The sequence below is a fragment of the Bombus vosnesenskii genome, unplaced genomic scaffold (assembly GCF_011952255.1).
Source record: "Bombus vosnesenskii isolate JDL3184/JDL3185 unplaced genomic scaffold, Bvos_JDL3184-5_v1.1 scf7180000016261, whole genome shotgun sequence".
Classification (NCBI taxonomy): domain Eukaryota; kingdom Metazoa; phylum Arthropoda; class Insecta; order Hymenoptera; family Apidae; genus Bombus; species Bombus vosnesenskii.
This window is the reverse complement of record NW_022884330.1, coordinates 2,321,054-2,345,177: the sequence shown is the minus strand read 5'-3', so window position 1 is coordinate 2,345,177 and position 24,124 is coordinate 2,321,054. Positions and strand designations below refer to the sequence as shown.

Sequence of the window (24,124 nt, the reverse complement as noted above, 5' to 3'; positions counted from 1 at the left end):
AATAGCTAACAAAATATCTTTATCAGTTCCTAGTAATGACGAACAAAAAGCAACGAAAATGATGAACGGAAATGAAATACGATCTCCACGAAGTCAAATAATTGCCGTGGATTCAAGGTCCTTGCCGAGATTTTCCGACCAGATCGTTTTGTATTCTAACGATTTCACGTTTAGTTAACTACATACATCTAATAACGCTCTATACAATGACTGGAAAATGTATTGGCCCATACATTCGGTTTCAGTTGAAGTGGCTTTTTATCAGATTCTACATTTCATTTTCATAATATCTTATGAAAGTGTTACTTAAATGATACGAAATTTATTATAATATATACGCATGCTCGTGAAAGTATTACGATATAGTGGTCGTGTCTCATTACAGTGCTAATGAAATTTCAAAATATTTTTATAATACATACAGTACGGGCATAGAAATTTTCTATGGTAACCGTTTAAATAGGTTCGTGAGCCGGTATACTTGAATTTAGTTAACGATAGAATAGATACAATGGCGTGTTGATACGTGCTTTTCATAGCCACTGTACAATCTATCAAAAGGTTTTAATATATTTTGGAAAACACAAAGTACAACGGAAAGAGAAAGAGAAGCACGCCGATGCGCGACCGCCGAGATTCGCTGGATGGATCGAACTCTCTCGGATATTACCGCAATTCGTCGGTCTTTACCAACAATTCCAGTATTCTCTGTGCTCGCAGTGGCTGGCAGACAGTGAAAGTTGCAGCGGTGAACGTGCTTTTCCGTTTATTTGAAATTAACAGCTCGATACTTGGTCATAACCCGTGTCAATAAACAACGCGTACCGTGTACATCATCGACAACATTTCACTTTATTTTTGTTTTCGTTATCAGCTATTATTCACAGTCGCACGATTGTCGTCAAAGTAATTGTTCGTTGCTACGTTCGTTGCCAGGAAGGTTCGTCGTCGGCTCCTTCTAGATTTTTTCTAATTTTAATATCTCTGATATTATCCTCATTCGCGTATCTAAAGATGTTTACGCATCCTCTAGAAAACGATAATTAACGTTAAAAGTTAGCGTGCCGTAGTAATTAAAAAAACACGCCGATTTCATGGCGAACCATCGATCTTTCTCACGTCGTAACGATAGCCGTGAAAGCCGTCGAAGATCGGCAAGAAAGACGTACAGAACATCTAACGAAGTTAGTATAGCTGTGTTAAATATAGCCGCGCGAACTTTCCTCGTTGCTAATTAATTCTCTCCGCGGTATATTATTATGTAAGCTCGATCTCTGCATTCGATCGTCAGTTCGAATACAGTGCAGCTCCATTTGTTCGAACCTGGCGAATAAACAATTCGTATACACGTACGTAAGTTTCTATCAGTTCATTGATTACTTCTGCTACCTGTGATTTCTCTTTTAAATAGTAGCAATTCACGATCGGATAAATGCATCTTGTTTAATCTGGATAGTACTTTGATCGAATACCGATTTAAATCTCGATCGTATAAATGGACTTCAGACCCGAGTGAAGTTTCACTACAGCCAACAGTAGTAATTTCGATTAATCTTTGAGCCAAGACGATTTAATCCATCTGCCATTTACAAGCGAGAGAAAGATGAAAATGAGAAGAAAACGCATGGGAAACATTTTTTTATTTTTTACAATACGCTTTCTTAAATATATATTTCATTAAAATGCTGAAAACAAGCATCTGCGTCTCTCATCGAAAAGAGACATATTACGATCCATGTTGATTACATATCTTTCACTCATCCTCTCATTGACATTCCTATAATTACACTGTTTTACCCAACACACTGTATATCGGAAATTAAAGACACACCGTTTGAACGATGCGTTGCGTGATATCTGATAGGAAAGGGTTGCTCGTCTGTGTATAAAATCAAAAGCGGTTTTCCTGATTTGTACGCTGCTTATCGCTGGTCCGTGCAGAACGACGCAACGACGCAAAATGAGCGTTAATGGCAACGTGCTTGTGCACGTGTGCACGCCTGTCTACGCTATGTAACTGCGTACGTAGATGGATGCGTCTATGCAGCGGTTACTGTGCACAGTTCCATATACGTACGTATATCAAGCGTCATTGAATAGAAAGATACGATTAGCGTGACGCGATCCTATTCTTGCTGCAGAGTTTCAAAACAATCGATTTTTCGAGTACCGCCTAGACTTATGAAACGTTCTCTCTCTCTCTTTCTTTGTTTCTCTTTCTTTCCTTTTTTCGCTGCGCTGAATAGATAATAGGAAACGGTTCTTCTCGGACGTAAGTGAGTTGTTTGGGCAGTGGGTAAAGTCTGTTTCGCGTCAATTAAATTATGTAGCTTGATTCTGAGTTTGTATAATCATCGCTGTATAAGATGGCTAGATATCGTAATAATCGTATAAAATAAAAAACAAGCATATAAAGGCTGATGGTAGATATATTTTTTGAAGTTTATCTCGGTAATTATGTTTGTTCGTGCCATCTGTTTTACTAGATAAATTGATGGAAGTTGATCAGCTTTTCCTTCGCTCTTTCCTTCTTTTTTTGTAGTGCATGAAATGATTGATTAATCACGGTCGATTTGGCAAGAAGTTTAACCAACTTCCAACTCGTCGGATCTTTCTTTTTCTATTTCTTTCTTGCTATGAAAAAAGGAAAGAAAGGAAACAAGGTTATCTAGAGACCCGAGGCATACGGTGTATAGAGAAGGTTTTACCGAGAGTCATAACTGTAAACTGGTCGCTAAACGCGAGAATAAATACCGGTCTCTTCCGATTTTGTATAACGCGCCAAAGCTGTTTGCTTCGTTCTAAACTCTAAACTATCACCACACGAAAATCCTTGAATATATCGGAGGAAGAGGAAGAAGAAGAGTAGGAAATGAACGCAGAAATCTTTTTCTCGCTAAATTAAAATAAAAATCGGAGAAGCAACAGACACGAAGCCTCTGTATCTTTCTCATCTAATTTTTCTGCAATCTTTTCTGCAACGTAGAGGTACGAAATGCAGCAGCAGCGATAATAATCAAAGCTACTTATCGATTAGAGGAATATCCTCTACTTCCGTTCTTCCGCGGATGATCGCATCTGTCGCTCTAGTTTCACCTTCGTCGAATTTGTCTATAAATAGGGACGAATGGTAGGTAAGCTGTACCGGTAGCACTAGTTTATTATACTCCATATAGTAATGGCGGCCATAAATTGCAACAAACGGTGTCGTCACGAGAGGCAATTTACTACTTGCCACTCGCGCCCTTGCGCCTCTACGAACGCAACTTTCCTCGATGCTCTTCCTCAAATCAATATCGGACCAGTGCAAAAGGGATCTTTTCGAGTTCTTTTAACGAAACCGTACGATTCACAAAACTCAACGAAAAAGACGTACTCGAGAAATTGAAGAAATCTCGGGTTTTAAATACCCTCGAATGCATACACACCGATTTCGTTTCAAGTTTATTGCGTATTTACCGATATGATTCTAATATGTAGAATACGAGATTTTATTATCATAAATTAAAGAAGCGTTATGCAATTTACTATTGGATAATATTTCTCATCGCTGCCTATCTAATTGCCACTAGTACTTATTCGACAATTCGTGTTTCGATAGAATCCGTTGTATGTCACTTCGACACGCAGCAGCCACGCATTATCGGCAAACAAAGAATATTTGGAAAATGTTAATGTTTCGGCTGATGATGGAAGCGAATCTACGCATACTCCGGAATCAAATATTTGCTTTGATACCATTGCTCTCCGACCGATTAACAACAACGAATCGCATTAAGCTCTCAAAATCTCTCATCTGTATATCGTAGCAATCACCACAAACGTATCACCAGAAGATTCCATTTATTACCAGCATCCTTCTCCAGCTCATCGACGAGCCGCAACTGTTCCGAATCTGGTGTTTATACTTGAAATTTCCGTAGCGTGCAAATCGATGGAAACCAGCTCTCTGAAATAACATTAATCACCTACTATTTCTTTTATCTCCGACGTGTTGTTTCCCCTACATTCCCTCGCCATATCTACCACCGTTTTACCATACACATGCTGGTTCGGCTCGCGATTTCATGCCGATCCACCGTTACACCGTTCATTTTATTTTGCTTGCCTTCTCTACCAACCGTGTTGAAATCGTATCGATTCACCGGGTGAACGTTTATTTTCGACAACGGACGCACGCCAGCGACAATAAAACCGTTCGATCGTGGCCGCTTATCGGTGATCGGCGGACCTGAAGGATGAGTTATAGGACCGGCTGGTGCGACATGGCCGTTGAGGAAAGCACCGCGCAAGCTGGAGGTCGTCCTGAACCACCCACAACATCACATTGGTCGACGAAAAGCTGTGTGGTTCCGCCTTTCGTCTAAAAGCTCGGGCATGCGCCGAGTTTCCGTGCCATTCGCTGCACCAGGCCACACGGTGCCTATCGTCTCTTTATTGTTATTATCGTCATCGTCGCTGTCCCTTTCCTCTTCTCTTTTTCCATTCGTTTCGAACTACTTTCCCTACTGCCATGCGACCAGCCATGAACAACCGCGAACGATATAAATAACGATGAGACACGAACGAGTATTTTGTTAGCGTCCTCGTTGTTACGGAAGATCGTTGGTATCTTTGTTTTGTTGGCAGAGCGGCCTGATACAATCGTCGATTTTAATCCTACGAATAATTCAATCATCGATGATTAGTAAAGTAGCAAGTAAAGATTTAATCGAGAGAGTAATCGGTTAACAATCGAATATTTTAAGTTCGGTAACCGAGTGTCAGTCTGTTGTCTATTTAAATGGCACCGCATCAGGGTCGCGCGTAGGAGCGAAAACTATTTGCAAGGATTGGTTCTAAGATTGAGCTTTTTCTCTAAATTAATCGTTACGTAGCCGACCAAAATGTTTATAGCTCTAAGGAAACAGTTTTGTGATATTTTCGTTAAGAAGATCGTTAAGATAGATATTACGTGGAAGCGTACATACTCAGGCTACCGACATTAGGTTTAATCTACGAAGAACGTTCCCATTGTTCGCCAGACCCATTTTGACAATGGACTTTGGTAACTACGAGAAGGAAGATGTTTGGAAAGAAACATGGGAGCCATCTCGATCTTCCCCTTAGATTATACAGTTTTTCTTTGTTTTAGGGTTTTGTTCTTTAGAGCGTGTTACGATAGTAATTGCTTTATTATTTGCGATCGCGTCGAGTTTAAGCTTTTGTAGTGGAACGGTTAATTTATGAGCGGAAGCTGCGAGAGATTCGGGTTAAGATAAGTTTAGCAATGCTAAATGCGATCGAATACTAAAATGGTTGAAGCATTGTAGCGAGATTAAATGAATTATTTATTTTCTTTTTTTTTCCTCTCTTAAGACGAGGAGGACGAGGAGTAGAAAATTGATTTGTGAAACCCATTTCGTGCCTGTGACCCGGATTCTCTGTGAAAATCTCTGTTATTTGTCCGGGCGGAAGTTAATGTGGAACGCCGTTGTTGATGACATCCTCGTGTTCTTGTCCCTTTTTTGCAATAACCGCAGTGCATGCGTTTTATTCGCGCGTGTATGCAAACAGGGGAACAGGTAGCGTGACATATACTTCGATGACAGGCGTGCAATTATGCAGATTTTGACACCTGATCGTAGCTTATGTACATACGTAAGGTCGTCAATCGTACGGATGCGCGCAGGTAAAAGTTAAATAGACAGATTCGTTGCAAATAAAATTCATTGAAAGTAAGTCGCGATAACGTCGTAATATATTACTTAGAAAATAATAGTTAGACCGTACATGCATATGCATCTATGGAAAATCAGAAAATGCAAAAGCGCACGGCGCTTGATACTTAAATTAGAAACTCAATGTTTAAATTGTTGAAGTGGTCACCACTTCTAAGAAAACTCTACATCTGGTCTTTTTTAGTTTTCTCAAGCACCGAAGCCATCGACAGTGTGTAGACAAAAGACTGCGACGAAGACAGACCATAAACAGTAGACAGGCGACGTTGGCTTCGGGGTTTTCAGTTATTGGGTAACAGCTAGCGTGCGGATCTGGACCAGCTCAAATTGTTATAGCTCAAATACTTATAATTACACTTCTATTCAAATATATTTTCTGCCTTACAATTTATCCACGAGTTTTCTCTGTTTACACATCGAATAACCTCAACATAAATAAAACGATCGAACACGTCGATTATTCTGTCCAGGAGATTTACGTAAAGTTTCTCGTTCTTTATAGTTCATTGTTGTAAAACAAGCAATCGAATTTTACAATTCAACAGAAATAAACTAATCTTATAATTTAACCAATTATTCGAAAGAAAGCGACCAAACGTATTTACGAGATTGTTATCTTAAACTGCGGTATACGATTTCTTACTGTAAATCATAAATAAAATTCTGCAAACTGTTTGAATGTGCGGTATTCGTTATTAAAAGCAAGCGTGAATTACGTGTGAGAAAAAGCTGTTTCGTTTGAATACGCAATGGCTAATTCTCACCGCCTGGATACGTTTCTGTGTACGCACCTGTGGGTGAACCTGTTTACCTCAGCTCCACAAAGCAAACTTGTTTACAGCTATAAAGTTCCCTAAGCTGCTCCCTTAAAGTGCCCATGTATACGTGTGTACTACAAACTGTGCGTTGAAGTGTACGTACGTCTACGAAAAACTGTCGGTGAGACTCGTTTTCTAGACGGAAGAAAGGGGACGAACTAAAGGGGTGGTTTGTTTAATCGATGCCACGACTCTTTGATCCCGTTGTGTCCACAACTCTGTGTTCCGTACGCTTTCACAGTCATGCGAATCGGCCACAACGCGGTCTTTGTTTCCTTTGCATGCCACTGATTCGTGAAAGTAAACAGCGTTCTATTCTTGCATTGGGTCATCGAAAAATTCACTTCCGTGATTATTTAATCCTCCATTGGTATCCTTTGGTCATACGTTGAACACAACTGTTCATGCTAAGTATGCGTCGAGTTATTCGATTGCAACTTTAGTTCCTTGAAATCTATTTTATTATCATTTAATTCTTTAAATATTATTGAAATCTATCGAGGACCTGGAAATATCGAATACCAATGGGAACGAAATAAGATTAAATAAATAAATCCAAATCGTGATAAATTGAAATAAAATGAAACTAACGTTATTGGTAAAACTGGTAGAAATGTTACACACCTTATACAAGAATGATAAAAGTTGGTTAATAAAGTAGAATGCAACGCTACGAGTGAATTTTACAAATATGTAATCCGAGTATCCGCATTTATAGAAAAAAACTATCAGTTTTATTTATTTATTATCTATTACGTTCGTAATTCTTTTGTTTAATTAACCATTAGCGATTTTTAGGTTTCACGCATAAATTGGTAAAGATATTTTCCTTTCCTCCTTCGACTTCTTGTATTTACCTTTCACGGTCCTCAGCGAATTCCAGAATGAGAGGAGCTCGTTCTAATCTCAAGATCATCGTCTGCCTACGTCCATACACGGCGTCACGATGCATGAATTAGAAAGACCGTCTTGATCGTAGATTGACGGGGATCCTGAAATGGAGAACCGAGAGATTTCAAGGATACGCTCTCGCCGGCTTTCAAGTCTCGCTTCGATCTCGATGGTATCTCAAATATATGTATACTTCGATACGATTATACACTTAGCTGGTTAATATAGCTGTTTGTTTGGACGTGCATGTCATATAAAATGTTGACGTAACGTGAAATTTTTCAGTTTTTAACGTTTGCATTGCCAATTACTTCTTTTCTTCTCCGTTTCCCTTTTTTTTTTTTATTATTATTCCATCCACGTATATGCTATTCACGATCATTAAGATTTTCTACTTAAGATTATACGTGTGTTCTTGAAGTCACGTACACGGACGTTTATAGATATCCGGACACTTTGAATACTTCTTAACGACAGCATATAAATTTTACGAATGAACAATGTACCATTAGCCAGAAACACTGTTTATTAACTTTTTATGGAATCACCAAATTGCCTGTTAGAAAGCAAATAAAATTCTCTAATTTCTCTAAATATTTCTCTCTATCTGATATTTCTAAAAATAATAATAATCATAGTATTTGCTGTTGAGTACAGAGCCAAAATTTCAATTCAATTTCAAACTCCAAAGGAGGGTAAATCAAAGTTGAAAAGGCCTTGTAACAGCAAGTGCACTTAATGTGATTTTCACGCTATTAAATTAAAAATCGAACGACTTTTTCTCTCTATCTGATATCTCTAAAAATAATAATAATCATAGTATTTGCTGTTGAGTACAGAGCCAAAATTTCAATTCAATTTCAAACTCCAAAGGAGGGTAAATCAAAGTTGAAAAGGCCTTGTAACAACATGTGCATTTAATGTGATTTTCACGCTATTATATTAAAAATTGAACGACTTAGAACGAACAAATATGAAAATATACCGGGGGCCTAGATATCCTTACTATAATACTTTACATTTATTACTAACAACGGAAGTGCTTCTGTTAAATTAAAAGATTCTTCTTAATCACTTGTATAATTAAAAGATTGAAGGATCTGTAGAGTTTAATCGAGGACGACGGTATTGTTTCGTTCGTACGAACGATTCGCAAAATGATTCTATCGCGCTCGTATCAAACAAAATTGTGGTTGCACAACTTTGAGGCGGTACGAGCGAGTATAACGAGACACGAAAGTCACCAACCATTATAACGGATAATGTTCTCGTTGCTTCATACGTCAATTGGTGTAATAGCGCTAGAAATGCCATCCGACGAATCGATTTACGAAAGATTTTCGCGTTTCTACGCTGAAGATCTGGAGCAACGTATATATCGTATGCAACTCTGTCGATCGTTTCGACGAAATTAAGACGTCTTCGTGGAACTTTAATTTATGGGAATCGCGCGTTACGACACGGAAACTTGCTTATGCGAAGGAACGGCTTTGTTACATCGCCACAAAGCTAGTAAGGCTAATGCCGAGTAATTACATACGCCTTGCATACGCCAGAAACTAGAATTTTCGTTAATGGACACGGACGTTAAGAGAAACGTCTGCTACTGCGAGGAAAACGAAACGCGTTAGAAAGATACAAAGACTATCTAATTAGGAGAGATATGCAATATGTATATAGTATTAAGCCAGAAACTAATCTTCGTTATGTATATCGCATGCAACTAAAGGTTCAACAAACGTTTTGCGAGATATACGATAAAGAATATAACAAAGAATATAGCAAAGATATAACATATAAATACAACGACGATAAATTTGTGAAATTTAATGTACGAAAGACAAGGGAAGACGCGAAGCGACACTCTTGCGTTTACATTGCTTTGTTTTTCGTACGTCAACTTTGACAAGTTGCAGTTAAGATATCAACCAAGCTAACGATTTTCCGGTACAAGTAAGCTAATAGCTTTTTTCGTAGAGGATGTCTTTAAAAAGATGTCATTTAAAAAAATTAAGGTCCCTTTAACGTCTCGAAAAATATACTCATCCGAGTAATTTCCTTAAATACGATAAATTTCCCTGGAAACATTTTCTCATAAAGTCAACAGACAACGAATTACTTGAGACGGTAGTTTCTACTGACTCACTCGGTATCAAATTCAATTCGAACATGCCGCAACTACGAATTTATTATTAATTATATTTATCAATTCAATTTATCATCATCTCGTTACACGTTTCGATAAGAATTTCTACTCTTATAGACGAATATCATCAACAAACTTATCTATACTTATTTGCGCGAGACGCAGCTGGTGAAATTAATCCGCCTCTAAAGTAGATCAACACAGTCAGACACAGGCCATCCATATACTACGTATTCTTCAGCCGCGGAAGCTGTTCAGCTACGTCGAAATAATTATCGCCTTGGCGGTCGATCCTAGCAGCGAGTGTGGGAGGCAGAAGATTCGTTTCATCTCTAGGCGAAAGTTGCTCGATCTCAATCACTGAAAGTGTTTTATCGACCATGAAATTGAACGAAGAGGTGATAAAAATGCTGCAGTAATAAATTCCGCGTACAAAACGTCAGACACCTAGTTCCGCCGATGAACCCTCTCGAATTAATCGGTTGCTCGCGAGCGAACTTTCCAGTTCCATTTATCCACTGAGGAGGGATAAATGATAGGCTTTGGTTCTAGTGGGATCTTTTATCGCATTCGCGACCTTTATTCTAATAAAATGGGCAGCTTCGAACGTCTGATCGGAGCACGAGTTTCCTAGCCGTTTTCATCGCGTTTTCCGAGACCTTCTGTCTCCTCGACACTCGATCACGCCCACGCACGAACCTCTAATTTGCTATTACATCAAGCAGGGCGGTACGCGCCACTTCCGGGTAAGAAATCAAAGTCATCCGTCGCGAAGCAAACGCTGTCTTCTGGTAAACGTACGGACGAATCCGTGACTTTATCATTCTTTTTTTTTTTTTTTTTATTTTTATTAACTTTTCTGGTATGCAGCTTTAAACAACTTCCATGTAGTTCTATCGACTTTTGGCCGATTTTCAATCTAATTTCGACGATCTTTAACGACTCCTTCGAATACCTTTCGCCGGGTTTTTAATCGATCGTCTAGGAATTTTTACGGATTTCTGTCAAGTTCTTACTGATTTGAAATTTCTAGCATTATCTTGTTTTTTACGATTTCTTTTTCAGATCTCTGTTTATCGTTTGTGAACTTCCGTTTCTATTAGACATATCTTTAACTAATTTTGATACGTTTCGACGAAACTTGGATACTTTTAAATCTTCGATCATCCAGTGAATTTCGACTTCTCTCAACGCGCTTCTAACAAATTTTGACGATCTCTTACGTCTATATGAAAAGTTATACAAAGCCCGATGCACATATTTTTCATTTCAAATGTATTTCAATGTACACGCTGCTAAGATATCGATTATCAATTCTAACGATTGGAACAAAAATAGTCGGATTGTTAGCAACGCGTAAGAGGAATACACGAGCAACTTTTCTCTAAGTTAGAACGTTCAACGAGAGAGCAATACATTTTGAGGAGATCTCGGTTGATTTCGCAAGTGTCGTAGCCTGTTATTGGCTTAATGACGATTTGCATCGCTCACGATAATCCCACGTGTACATATCTACTCGCAAGGCTCGTATCACGTACTCGCACGCTGATAAATATCTATCCACGACATGTTTCTTCTTTTATATTTCTGCTTTTGCGTTTTCTGCTTACATTTCTGTTTGATTCCTCTTATGCAACACGCTTGAAAAAAAATCTATCATCTTATCTAAACGTTTAAAGTTTCATGAAAACGCACATGCAATTTCATTAACTCGCGATGATCGAATAATTTCCGTTTCTTCCTCTTTTCTTTTTTTTTTTTTTGTTGGTTTCCAAGAGCGTTATTCAGTATTTCTTTAGAAACGTATGGCTTTCTTTTGTGCGAGACTCGGCGTAAATCTAAAAATTTTCACAATTAACAGACGTTTCCACAATGTCTGTCTCTGCAATTATCGCTAATTCCTACTGTTTCTTTAAGGCTCCGTTCACCGGTAGCAGTAATTCAAAGAAAAACTTTTTCCCGTGAAACGGAATGTAAAAAATCTTGCACATCCATAGCTATTGAAACTACAACGAATTTGAAGAAAATTTCACGACATTATTATCCGAAACTCGAGTCACCCAACTAATTAAAATTCTAGTAAAATTGCAAACTTTCAAAATCTGACGGATTTCTATCTCTTAATAGATAAAAACAAGAAGATACAAACTTTACCAATTTCGCTACCCTAAACGGAGCGTTCGAGCATTGAAATCGTCATCCGTGTCTCGAAATCCTCTACACATTTACAGTGTTTCCACCGAGAAATCTCTACTTTTAAATATAAAAAGAAAGGCGAAGATATAACAGACGAAAATTATAAAGCAAATTGCCGCGACATGGCGGCGCGCAAAACACGCCACGGCGAGTTTACTACGGTCGACCGTTCTAGATTTTCATGGGAGATTGTTTATAATGCAAGAGAGAGGATGTGTGGACTACTTTGCGAGTCGCGAGTCGTGCCGCGATCGCGGAACGCTTCGACGTTCCACATGCAGAGGAGAGAACGGGAAGCCTCGTAAAAATCGAGGTAACACACAATGCTCCCGACTATCCACATGTTCTGTGCTATCGGTATTTGTATAACAACAACGTATAAATGACAAAAAGAAATGTACGAGCCAATAAATTGGCGCTTCAACCACTTGTTATCTTTTATATTTCATACTTGGTATCTTTTTATCAAATTATATATTAGCTTGTCCGAAATGTTTCTTTCGTTTTATAAGGAAATAATAGACGTACAATTTTTTTTTGTTTTATATTAGTTTATTGAATTATACACGAACGTAATAATAGAAATCGATCACGCGTAATTCAATAAAATAGTATAAAACAGAAATTCTTGTTCGTCTATTATCACCTTATGAAACGAAAGAAACTTTTCGGACAACCTGATACATCCATCTACATCTCATACTATATCATGATATTAAAATCTATACAGATAGATCTAACGGTAACAGTGTCATAGTGCAGTGTAGCTGAGAAAATTCAACAGTGTTAAATACGCGTCGATTAAACATTAATTACTAGACTGCAGATGTTTATGGAAATGCAGGCTTTTATTTCACAGCTTCCATTTCTAATTAAAGACCCTATCGAAAGAGATTTAGTGGCGATGTATTTAAAGGGGTGTCCTGAATTAGAATGTTCTAAAACAGCATCTTTTTGTGATTTTTTTTTTTAAGGGAAAGGAAGAAACGAAGTTATTGAATTTTGAGGCATGGTTTTATATATATTTAACGAATACAAAGAAATTTTTTTAAAGTAAAAAACAGAAATTATAACAGATTTCTAAACCTATTTCATGGGCCGCAGCTTTCAATCGGTGGGAAAGATCCACCTCGTAATTCTTGACTGAAACAAACAACCAAAAAAAGGATTAAATTATTGTATATTTTACTTCTCGATGAACTAAAAAAGTTCGTCAAAAAGTTTATTTAAATAATTGTTATAGCACCTTAAAGTTTATTTTTTCTTTTTATAAAACACATTTTTTCTTTTAAACCCGCCAACATTTTTAATTGCACACTATTTTCTGCCTTTTTTTTTAGTTCAACTCGTCGATGTTTTTGTTAATTTGTAAACGGTGCTTCTATCGCTTCTTTTTCATTTGACTCGTAAATCAGAAACAACGTTATTTCGAATAACGAAGCAGCTTCGTAATGTTTGACAACTGACTACCAATGTCAAACCAATTAATTGTTAAAAAGTCAATTTTATCGTGTTATGATTGAAGGGTTTTAAATGGTTGTAAACTATCGACCTTGAATAACCTTGGGACAGTAATACGTCACGGGTCAATGAATTCGCTGCTAAATGGACTGCACGTTCGATTAAATGGAAATTTATGCGTACAATTTAATCGGAGGAAAGGAAAATTATTTTCCAACAAGAAACCTGCATCCGTTACAAAAATTATTATTAATTCTATTTGCAATTTCATAGATAAATTGCATCACGCGTAAAATAAGCATTTACTCGGATACTTTTAAATGTACGTGCTCGATATACGAGCCAGTTTCTCCTAGTTAGTCTTTCGTCGTATAAACATCGTAAATACGACATGATTTATCTTGGACAAATTATTTGTGCAACATTAAGTAGGTTAAGACAACCATAAAAGGTCCCAGTTTGGCGCAACGATTTTGTGTTGGTCGGTTTCGCGGTGCATCGTAGTTTTTAATATTTCGAATATTAAAAAATTCTAATCGCTGTATCGTGATACTTCAGGAAAGCGGGAAAAATGAAACGTTCCCGAATGTTACCATTAGATGGCGGATTTTTAAGCAAATGCATCTAAATAAAAATATATAAAATATCGAAAGTTGTATAATTTTGAATAACAGGCGGAGCAAATCACCATTTAAATTCTATCTCATTGGTTACGTTCATAAAGATACAAATTTTGCGTAAAAACCCGCAGTTTTTTAATAATTTATTCTCGACGATTGTCTCCGATATTTTCGTTTATGCTGATTTTGTTTGCGCACCTTTGGACATCGATGATGACAGCGTCTGATATTTCTTTCTAATCGTAGAGTGTTATATCAATTATCGAGTGAAACGTTTCGATACGACTAGATCCCTGATTTTTATTTTATATTTTATTATGTGAAATTTGAAGATCCATAGAACGCTTACGATATACAAAAATCTCGTACGTAAAATATCCAAAGTAGAGATCTCGTTATATATTTTAATAGAAAAGAATCTCGAAATGAACAGAGTCTGCACCTAAGTTGCATTTCTTTAGTTACGTGCAACGAAATATACATAAATTAGCATAAAGATCCGCGGCTTGAATATCTCTTGCTCGGCACAACGACACGCAGTAATACGAAAACAAACATTAATATCGTAATTACTTGGATATCTCGGCTAGAATCGGAAACGGTGTGGCTTGGGAACTCGAGTTTCCGTCGGTTCTCGTAGAGTTCACGTACAAATATACCCTAAGTTGTCTTCTTTCTAAGCCAGGAAAACATATCTTCACCATAGAAAACTTCCTCCAACTGTTTCGTTCTTCCCAAAATCTTCCATTATTTTCTATCGAAAGTAAATAAAACAGACTAGAGGAGTTCAAAATGAAAATTAACTCTCAATAGAATTCTTCCGAAAGTACCGCGCTTCTATAAAAGTAAAAAGATTTTCGCCGAAAAGATTTTTAATTTTCACTCGAAACTCGCAGATTTTATATTATATTATTGCTATATTATTTATATCAGCCCCTCGGTGGTTTAAATAAATCTATCGTAGGATTATTCGAATGATTTTCTTCTTTTTGATATTTTCTCTTGCTGGACGCGTAGTAGAAGTATACGATAATTTCCCACTTTCGTTGTTATATCACACGCTAAAGATGTGTCATGGTACGACAACACCTGTACAAAGTTCGAAAGCGAATTTTAAATCGTTTAAGAAACTTGGTTTGGTTCGAGTAATTTTATTTTTTGCCGTCTGAAGAGTCTACCGAAAAAAAAAACGGCCAGTTTTAACGAATTTCGAACGTAACATTTTTTCGTACGCTCCTGTATCTGCTCTTTATCGCTGGCTTGTGTCGCATTGCGAATGAAAATCTGCCGAGTTTCACGATAATAGTTGCATAGATAAAAGAAATTGACGTGTACAGCGAAAAAATGTTTTTCATTCTTTGCACTCCAATGTGTCATAATATCGCTTCAAGTTATCAGCAAAGGTTGAAAATCACGCAGAATAAAACAAAGAGTAAAACGATGTTCTATTTTGAAGATCGATGAGAAAATCTGAAAAATACCAAAGCTCCACGTCCTCCCCTTTTCTTCGCCGCCCACCGTTCGTGTATTCTCATTTTCGGATTATTTTGTGGATAATGTTCGATCGCAGGCGAGGAAAAATACTGAATAACGGTAGAATGGTAGCACGTTGATGGTTTACGTCGGTGGAAATCCGCGAGTCGCGTTAATCATCCTCTCTACCTGCGGTCTTAGGCAACACCTTCATTGATTGCTATCGTCCTCGACGAGGATGCACCAACACCTCGGCGCCTCCTGTCCCCTCGTTATCTTCATCGCGATTAAATTCTTCGACGCTGCGCACACAAAGCATTGTCTGTTCACGAAACGAATTTACTTATCTCGAATTGAATTATTACATGATCAAGAAATTGGCGAGTGAAAACGGATGTTGGACTGGACCAATAAAACAATCGTACGACGATGAATCAGCTAAATAATGACATTAACTTAGTATCTTTATTATTATCATCATCTTTCGATCGATGCTTATTAACCGTCTTCATTGTAAACGCAGTTAAATTATAGTAAGCTTCGAGCATCTCGTTATACGTGTTCTCACGGTGGTCGTATGGCCACGTATTTAGGATTATGAAATAGAATGTTACTTTCCTATGAATCTGATCGTAGAATCGCGGACAACTTTCAGCCGATATGTAAACAACCCTTGCACGCTTCTAAATGTCAAAATATTTGCACGAGTCGCTTCCTCGTTACGTAATGGCCAGAATAATTACGGGCAAATGTTTTGTCCTGCCGCTAGGCAATTTTGAAATTAAAGATTCAATAAACATCGCGATATCATAATATAACAATAACAATAAAATATATTTTTGTGTCTAATAACAAATAAACATATATATCAAGCGTCTTAAAAAGTACGAGAAAAATCGTAGAGATATTTTAACAGTCCCTCTGAAAAGATTTATTTAAGTGTTATAATTTCGGTCGTCGTGTTCGTCAAACCGAGCAACAGATCCGTGCTTCGCGTACGCGCAATTATCATCTGATTTCGATGGCGATCAAATATTTCTCGACCATCGATTCCAAGGATCGATCTCGCAATTGTTAGTTTGTCGCGTTAGCTCACGTGACGCGTTGGTATTTTACGTGGGCGCAATGTTCTGCCGTTGTGACGACGCGTTATCCTCGAGATAGTTTCACTGCGTTAAGCCCGACTTACACTTGCACCGTCAATCTTCCTATTCACACGGACGTCGTTCTACGCAATTGATCGACAATAGGCAACTACGATATTCGCGCAAAGATATCCCGGAACGAGTGTAAACAATTTTACGCAAGCGTTTAGCGACCCTTGCGATTTACCGTCGCGACTCAACTACCACGCGAGTCACAATACTAACTTTTATTTTAATCTTAATATTCCTAATAAACAGGAAGGTTTACGTACATAGTCGATATACGCTCGCAATTGATATTCGAATTTCAAATTGAATCGATCTACCATAGCGGATCGTCTCAACTCTTTCTTAAGCTTTGAGGATTCGCGTAGCGATTTCGATGTCTGCGAAAAGTTCAAACGAACTTGGACGCGGAAATAATATTATTTGACATGTGTGGAATGCGAAGAAGACAATTGTTCGCCCTGCACGAGATCATCGATCGAATACAAGAGAATCGGCAAACGGAACTCTTTCAAGAACTTCGCAGCGAACGCGCAAGATCCCGAGTCTCGTCTCGTTATTCCGTACATTTACGTAGATTGTAACGTTTATGGTAAGTAAATAATAATTATGACGGAAGAGCACCATAGGTCACCTCGCGTATTCTCGCCAGTTCCACGACACGAAGTCGTCAAAGTCACCGTGGCACAGAATCAAGAAGACAATCGGCCCCCAACGATATCCGGGTCATCGATCAAACGCAAGAGGATCAGGAGTCGTTCCCCGAACGTTGTAGCCAGAGCACGTGTGCCGAGTGGCTCTTTATATTATACCGTACATCGTGCAACAGATAACTGGAAATAAATAATTACGTAAAAAGATCGGCAAGGATGGCGCGTCCGTATGAATCAGGCTTTATACGCTATGGTACAACGGGCAGAGCCTTGAGAGAGCACGCGGCCAACGAGAAAAAGAGATTTGCATGCACGCGGAGGCGTGGGTTTCTCGAACCGAGTTCTCTATAGCCGCCAGCCTCTTCTTAAGTGGATAAATTCGATGCAGTTTCCTTACGCTGGTATTGGCATTAGCGTCGGTCCACAGAGTACACCGGCTTGGATTTGTATCATCGTAAAAGTGACGCAACCGGTGAAAGCCGGGACACCAGGATTCCACGAGGTAAAGTTCAGCTCGAGCGTATCAGTGTGGGAATCAGGCGACTTTTCTACGCTTCAACTATGAGAGGAACGCATCGATCATTCGCTGCTTCGCGCTGTTGCAAGGTGACTACGATCGTGCAGAGTTCTGTACATCGTAGTTGGAACAAATTGTAGTTGCGACGATGTCGTTGATGCTCGATGGAAAACAGATGCATGGGAATCGGATGCATGAGACGATACTTCATGGTTTTTACTTTTGACGAGGATTGTCTGCGATTTGTTAGAAAGTTGACTCTGCAATTATGGTGTTCTGGAAACCTTAATGAACTGGATATGTCAAGGTTCGTTTATGAAAGGAGGCAATTTACGTACTTAAAAGCGACTGGTATTTATTTTGTAGAAAGACGCAATCGACACGTGAATTAAGCGCAGAAAAGAAAATTAAAGCTCGTATCAGCCGTTTGTAATATTTTTTTTTTTATCAAATCTTGTTAATTTACTCACTGAGAAACGAATTATCGTATTAAATACCGTAGGAATAACAAGGGTAAATGAAATACGAGAAATTGCGTTATATCGCTTGCGTTGTGCTATTATTGTTGCTAGCTATTTTATTAGTCGTCGCGTCAAACATCTTTTATGATCATTAGCCAGCGCGATTGACAAATTACGTAACAAGAAGATAGAAGAAATTGAAGTACGAAGTAGAATAAATTATGTTATGCAAACTTTAGTAATAGTAACTTAAATAATTTCTATCCTATCATACACGGTACAATTACAGTACAATTAATCTACACTGAAATTAATATCGTACAGCGCATGTGTGAACCAAGTGGATAGCCTACATCGTACTTGGTGATACAAACTAACATCTTTGAGAAATATGAAGATTTTCGCGGGAAACGTTACTACAATGAACAGAATGTTTGACACCACAGAATACAGTTACAGCGATATTGCACTTGTTCGGCTGGTTTTTAATTATAAGATGAGAGCGTGTCAGTTTAGCGTGTCGAATCCTAAATCTGGCAAGAACAACTTGCTCTTTCCCACTAAAAGAGGCACTGGACTTTTGCCAAATATATTTTACATTACATTATAGCGTACTATATTTCTCATTCATATTTTTCCTTGAAATTTCCTTTCTAATAAAACTACGAATAGACTGATATCGCAAAGACGATCGATAAGGATAAATAGTACTATGGCAAATAAATATTGCAGTGTAATAAAACGCGTACGGGTATCTCGTAAACATCCTACAGTTGTATCAATCTAATTCGTTAATAAATATCGTGACGAATCGAAGCTACGTTGCTGGTAAACACGTCCATCAAATTTCCTTCCTCGACAGCTACCCGATTCGTAACTTCTATTTTTACCCGCCACTAAATCATCCTGTGCAACCAAGAAGGAGAACGATCGTCGAATATCGTGATCGTTCAACGGAATACGATTTAGGAAAAAAGACCGATGGAAGGTTAACACTTAAATACTGCGGTTCTCCAAGGATCCGAGTGCAACGAACGTGCATAGAATTGCACGTGATCGGCCATCTTCCGTCTCTGTCTTCACAAAGATATAAAATTAACGAGTGGACAGAAGGAAACGGTTTTGGTGATAAATTCTATGGAAAAAGGAAGAAGAAGAAGAAGAAAAAAAGAGGGAAGGTTAAGTCTAAAATACTTCGCTTCTTTGGCCATTCAAATGTAATGGACGTGCGTAGAATTTCGCGTGATCGTTTGTTAACGAGTGGAGAGAAAGAAAAGGACTCTAACGAGGAATTCAATCGGAAAAGTTAAAGAAACAGCGAGAGCATATTGAAGAGATAAGATGGAGGGAAAATTCCATGCGATTGAAAAAGTTCCATATATTTTGTTTGATAAATTCAGTCGAAAATCAAAGACGTTATAAATGTAGTTTCAACGAATAAGCTTCACGATAGCTGATGAAATATCCGAATACTTGGGTTATCCAATTATTTAGATGCAACCTAACACGCGTAGAAATCCATGGGATCAACCATTTTCAGTCGTTCCTTTCGCAAAAGTTCGAACTTAATTGGAAGAGGAATAAAGAAAGGAAAGAACGCGGATAAAGCAATTCTTTGGTAAATAAATTCGATTGAAAATGAAAGGAATTGCGAAAACGTATCTCGAAAGAGGCTAAAAATCGAGGAACTCGATCGAAAGAAGTTGGATCGTGCCCCGAGGACGATTATTGTCCGTGAATCGCAAGATAAATGGTCCCGAACGATTGTTTGCCCGGCCACGATTTAACGCGTATTGAATGCCGAGGTAGAAAACCGTGGAACGTATCCATTACGGAAGAAACATGGCCTCGGTTGTTTCTCTTGATGTCTCGTTGCCGTGTCTTCTGCTTGGGTCACGCTAAATCGCCTACCTTGCGTCTCCCTCGCTTATTGGTCCCTCCTTCTTATTTCGCTTCTTCTTCGTGACACGTTGATTTGTACATACTTATGTTTATGGATCGCCTGTTACAGAATATTCATCGTAAATCACAATTTTCTTAATACGTACGTTTGCGAGGAGAAGGAATTTTTTCTTTCGACGCCAGTGAATTTTTCTCGAGTCTTTGTTTCCCGAATAAATAAAACTAATCGTATGAGAGTTAACCGAAAGATTTAATGGACAAATTACGTTCTTTTCCCACGAACGAGATAAGAACAGGAAAATTGATCACAATACAGACCTGCTCGTTTACATGATTCGTTTTCTTTCAAGTTTGCATAGAATCCTTTTCGTACGTCGATCATCGTCCAGCGAAACCTATGAATTTGTTCGTTTCACACTGTATAATTCGGATTTTCCTGCCGTAAATTGGACATGGACGATACTTAATTCAATAGCACTTTATTATTATCCGTTTAATTGTATTTTTTAACGAGTGATTCTTATCCAGCTGATGATGAAAATGACCAGCCACTATAGTTACGTCCATCGTCGACGATTTTCGCGAGCGATTTTCGTTACGTGATCAGGATTTTTACATAACATTGGATTCTCTAAAAGCCGGATAACTGTGTCGCGTTATAAACTAGGTTGCACTCTCCTACACACGCGCGCACACCATCGCAAACGTTTACAAACGCATACGGATAAACGTTCGTAGATGCGTGCGAGAGACAGCTTTTCTACGCGAGTATACACATATTATATTACGTGTACACGCCCACGTTAAACGTATTACCATATTTATTGCTTCGCCAGTAACGTTTATGTCCGCAGACAGTGTACGTCACGGATGAATGATGCGTGGATCAGGTCAGGCGTTTAGGCTAAGTGCACAGGCGCACGCGAACACGCTCGACTACAGGATCCAAGCGATTTCTTCTTCATAGTGGTATCAAAGAAAAAATTCTTTCCACGTCGATTGTGTTTCAGTATCTTATGGAGGTATTCACGGTACAATACTCCGCTCGGTGATCGTGAGTATCGCGAACGATTAGGAATGGGGTCGAACGAATCGTAAATGAACACTGAAAGAAGGTTGAAAGGCGAATGGTTAATTAATTGTTGCCTTCTGCGAACGATCTTTCAATATCATAGAATTGAAAATGATATTAAAATTCTATTATACGGCTATTTTTCTTGATATTTATTAGGAAAAATGAAGTTGGTAAGAAGAGAAGGATCATGCTATATCTTAATGGATTAACGACACTATCGGCGTTTAATTAAGCGCAGGCAGTTCGTCACATTGAGAACTAGAATTGCTCCATTAATTTCTCGAACGCGAAATGTCGTCATGGCTGTACTTAAATCGCGACCGCCACGAATCATAAGCTGCTTTTCATTAGTCATCGTCGTCACCATTTCGACTCGAATGGGCGATAATAACGCGAGCAAAAGTCAGGCCGCGATTCGATTCAGCTCGCACATGCAAATCGGCTCGATTAGAGGATATTTAAAAAATGGCACGCGTTCCGCTTCCCGCGTTCGTCGCATATGCCAGTGAAATATACCGTTATTAGCTGACGATTATTCGCTACGATCGTCGATTCGTTGGATCGTGCTATTGTACGAGCTGATCTGAAAAACCTCGATCTTTTCCTTGGCAATCTGCGTTTAAAGAGCAACCTATTTATATTTATATTTTTAGCGTAGAATTTGAAGTGACGAATTAGTTTCCTAATTTAAACCCAACAATTACGATTGCCGATTTTGTTATCGCATATTAAATGTTCTACTATATAACTGCAGCACTATCACTGTTTGAACTTTGGGATTATCGTTTGTCTAGAATTTGAGGAAGAATTAAATTCTAAATATAAAATGATACCGATCTTTTCCCAGAAATTATCGTCGCGTTCTAACAACATACAACAGGAACTTTTAAACCTGTACGAAATCACTACAAGCTCTAAAACATAATATTTATTTCCTTCTCCTTTTTTCTTTATTTTCTTGAAGATAATTTACAGTCTGTTCGCGAGAACATTCGGTAAATTAAGCGGTATAACGTGTTGGAATAATAATTTCCAGCCATATTCCCAGCAGCCCTTGCCTCACATTTAAATACGTTTGTTTGTAGATTATCGAGTCTTCTAGTTAATCGTATCATCTTCCATTCTTAATCGATAATCGAATTAACCGAGACTGAGACGGTCTTAGTCAATCAGATCATTGCGATGTTTCTTACTCAGTCGGGATAAATGTGGAATACAAGTTGCTTGCTGGTACATCTGCACGGTCTTCTTCTAATCTCTTTCTAGCAAGCAAGACACGTTATTGTATTTTCAACTGATTTTCTATCGAAGCTTGTAATATGTTTATCGAAAACAATAATTATCGTATCAACGTACATTGCAACTAATAAAATTGCTTTCACATCGTTAAACAAGGTCACTGAACTTGCTTAGAATTGATCGTAAGAAACTTTAGAGGGAAACATTGAATTAGAAATTTCAAATAAATTTCTAATAGATTTCTAATTTATCCATAATTTCATAGTCAAATTACCATTATCTTTCTAATTCGAAGATGAACGAACTGTTGAAATAGTTGAAAGCGTTAAGACACGTGTCTCGTCCGGTGAAAGGTGCATAGGTGCGTTTCATTGAACAATCGTCGATACAAATTAAATAATCCGCCGTCTCGAATGTCCAATCACGGACATTCGATTCACGATACACGCATCGATCGATAGTATACGCGTAAGAGGAAGTTACGTAGCGATCGTACAAATTTTCTGTCAGCGCAAATTCCATCGTTTTTTCTTCACAGTTGTTCTGGGCTCCGACGTTTATTTACCGTGCTTGTTCGAGCTAACCTACGAGAGTTAGCTCACCGATTTTTCCAGCCAGATCGAACCGATGTTCTCACCGATAACCAACGAATAAATGAATAGTATAGAAATGGAACAGCTCGGATTAGTTTTTACGACGCACTCTTGGCGGTTTCCGTAACCCGTTTTGCAGGTGACCCACAGGGTCCCCGTGTCTCGCCTTCTTCCTACTAATTTACGTTACTACGTATACACGGTGTTTCATATTTCTATTATATCCGTAAAGTTGTATCGTCTAAGATTTATCGTCTGAAAAATATTCCAAGCTCTTGTGAAATGATAGAACGTAGAAAATGATAAAAATTCATAAGCAATTTTTGAAGCTTGAGAGATTCTTCGCTGGATTCTTACAATAGTTTTATAGAGCTTCTAAAAAATTGGTAGGAAATTGGAACATCCTTAACAGATTCTTAAAGTTCGTAAACTTGGTAAAGCTATCAAAGGTCCCTCAAAATTAAATATTTAATTCAATTGCTGGGAAAGTATAAGAGTCGCCAACGAAGACGGAGGTCGTCGAAAGGAAACGGCAAAACATTGTTAAAAATAAAATGACGTAAATTTTCTATTTAAAAATTCGTTCCATTTAAATCCAGTTAATCTCGATCAAACACAGAATTCTCAGGGAAAGATCGCTTTGTAATTCCATAATTCCGATACTTATCTAAATTGTCGCAACATTGGCGACGCAAAGAAGAAGATTCCTAAAGTACGTTGATTTAAAATATCAGGAAACTTTCCTCGCGACGAAAAACGACCATGCGTCTTCCACCTACCTGTGTCTATATGTGCGGCGTATCTTTACAACTTTTCGAAACTTCTTCGAGAATCACATCGACGAAACGAGGAAGTAGCTTCTCGAGAATAAAATTATTGACCATCGAGTCAATGCAGATACGCTCGACAATCGCAATGGCATTGACGACAATGATAATGACGACGATAATTCATTGTGTTCAAGTCGACTACGTGTTTTCACCAGAATTTTGTCGACGACGAAACGCGTCGAACGACGTTCTTTTGTTTCCACTTTTCACGTTCCTGTTGATATTAAACGACGTTTCTAATCGTTCCGCGATTTACTGTTTCGAACTGCGGATGCGATGGCATGGATACGTTTGAGAATATGGAAATAAACGTTACGCGATTCGTTGTTAAAATTTAATAAATTTCACGCTTGAATCACGATAACGTTTTGATATTCC

General features: G+C 38.1%; 1 protein-coding gene across 6 annotated transcripts in view; it reads left to right on the top strand.

Moving 5' to 3' along the window:
* The window catches only part of LOC117241733 (myelin regulatory factor-like protein), a 65,333-nt gene that overhangs the window by 3,326 nt on the left and 37,883 nt on the right, over positions 1 to 24,124 (top strand). The window lies entirely within an intron of this gene.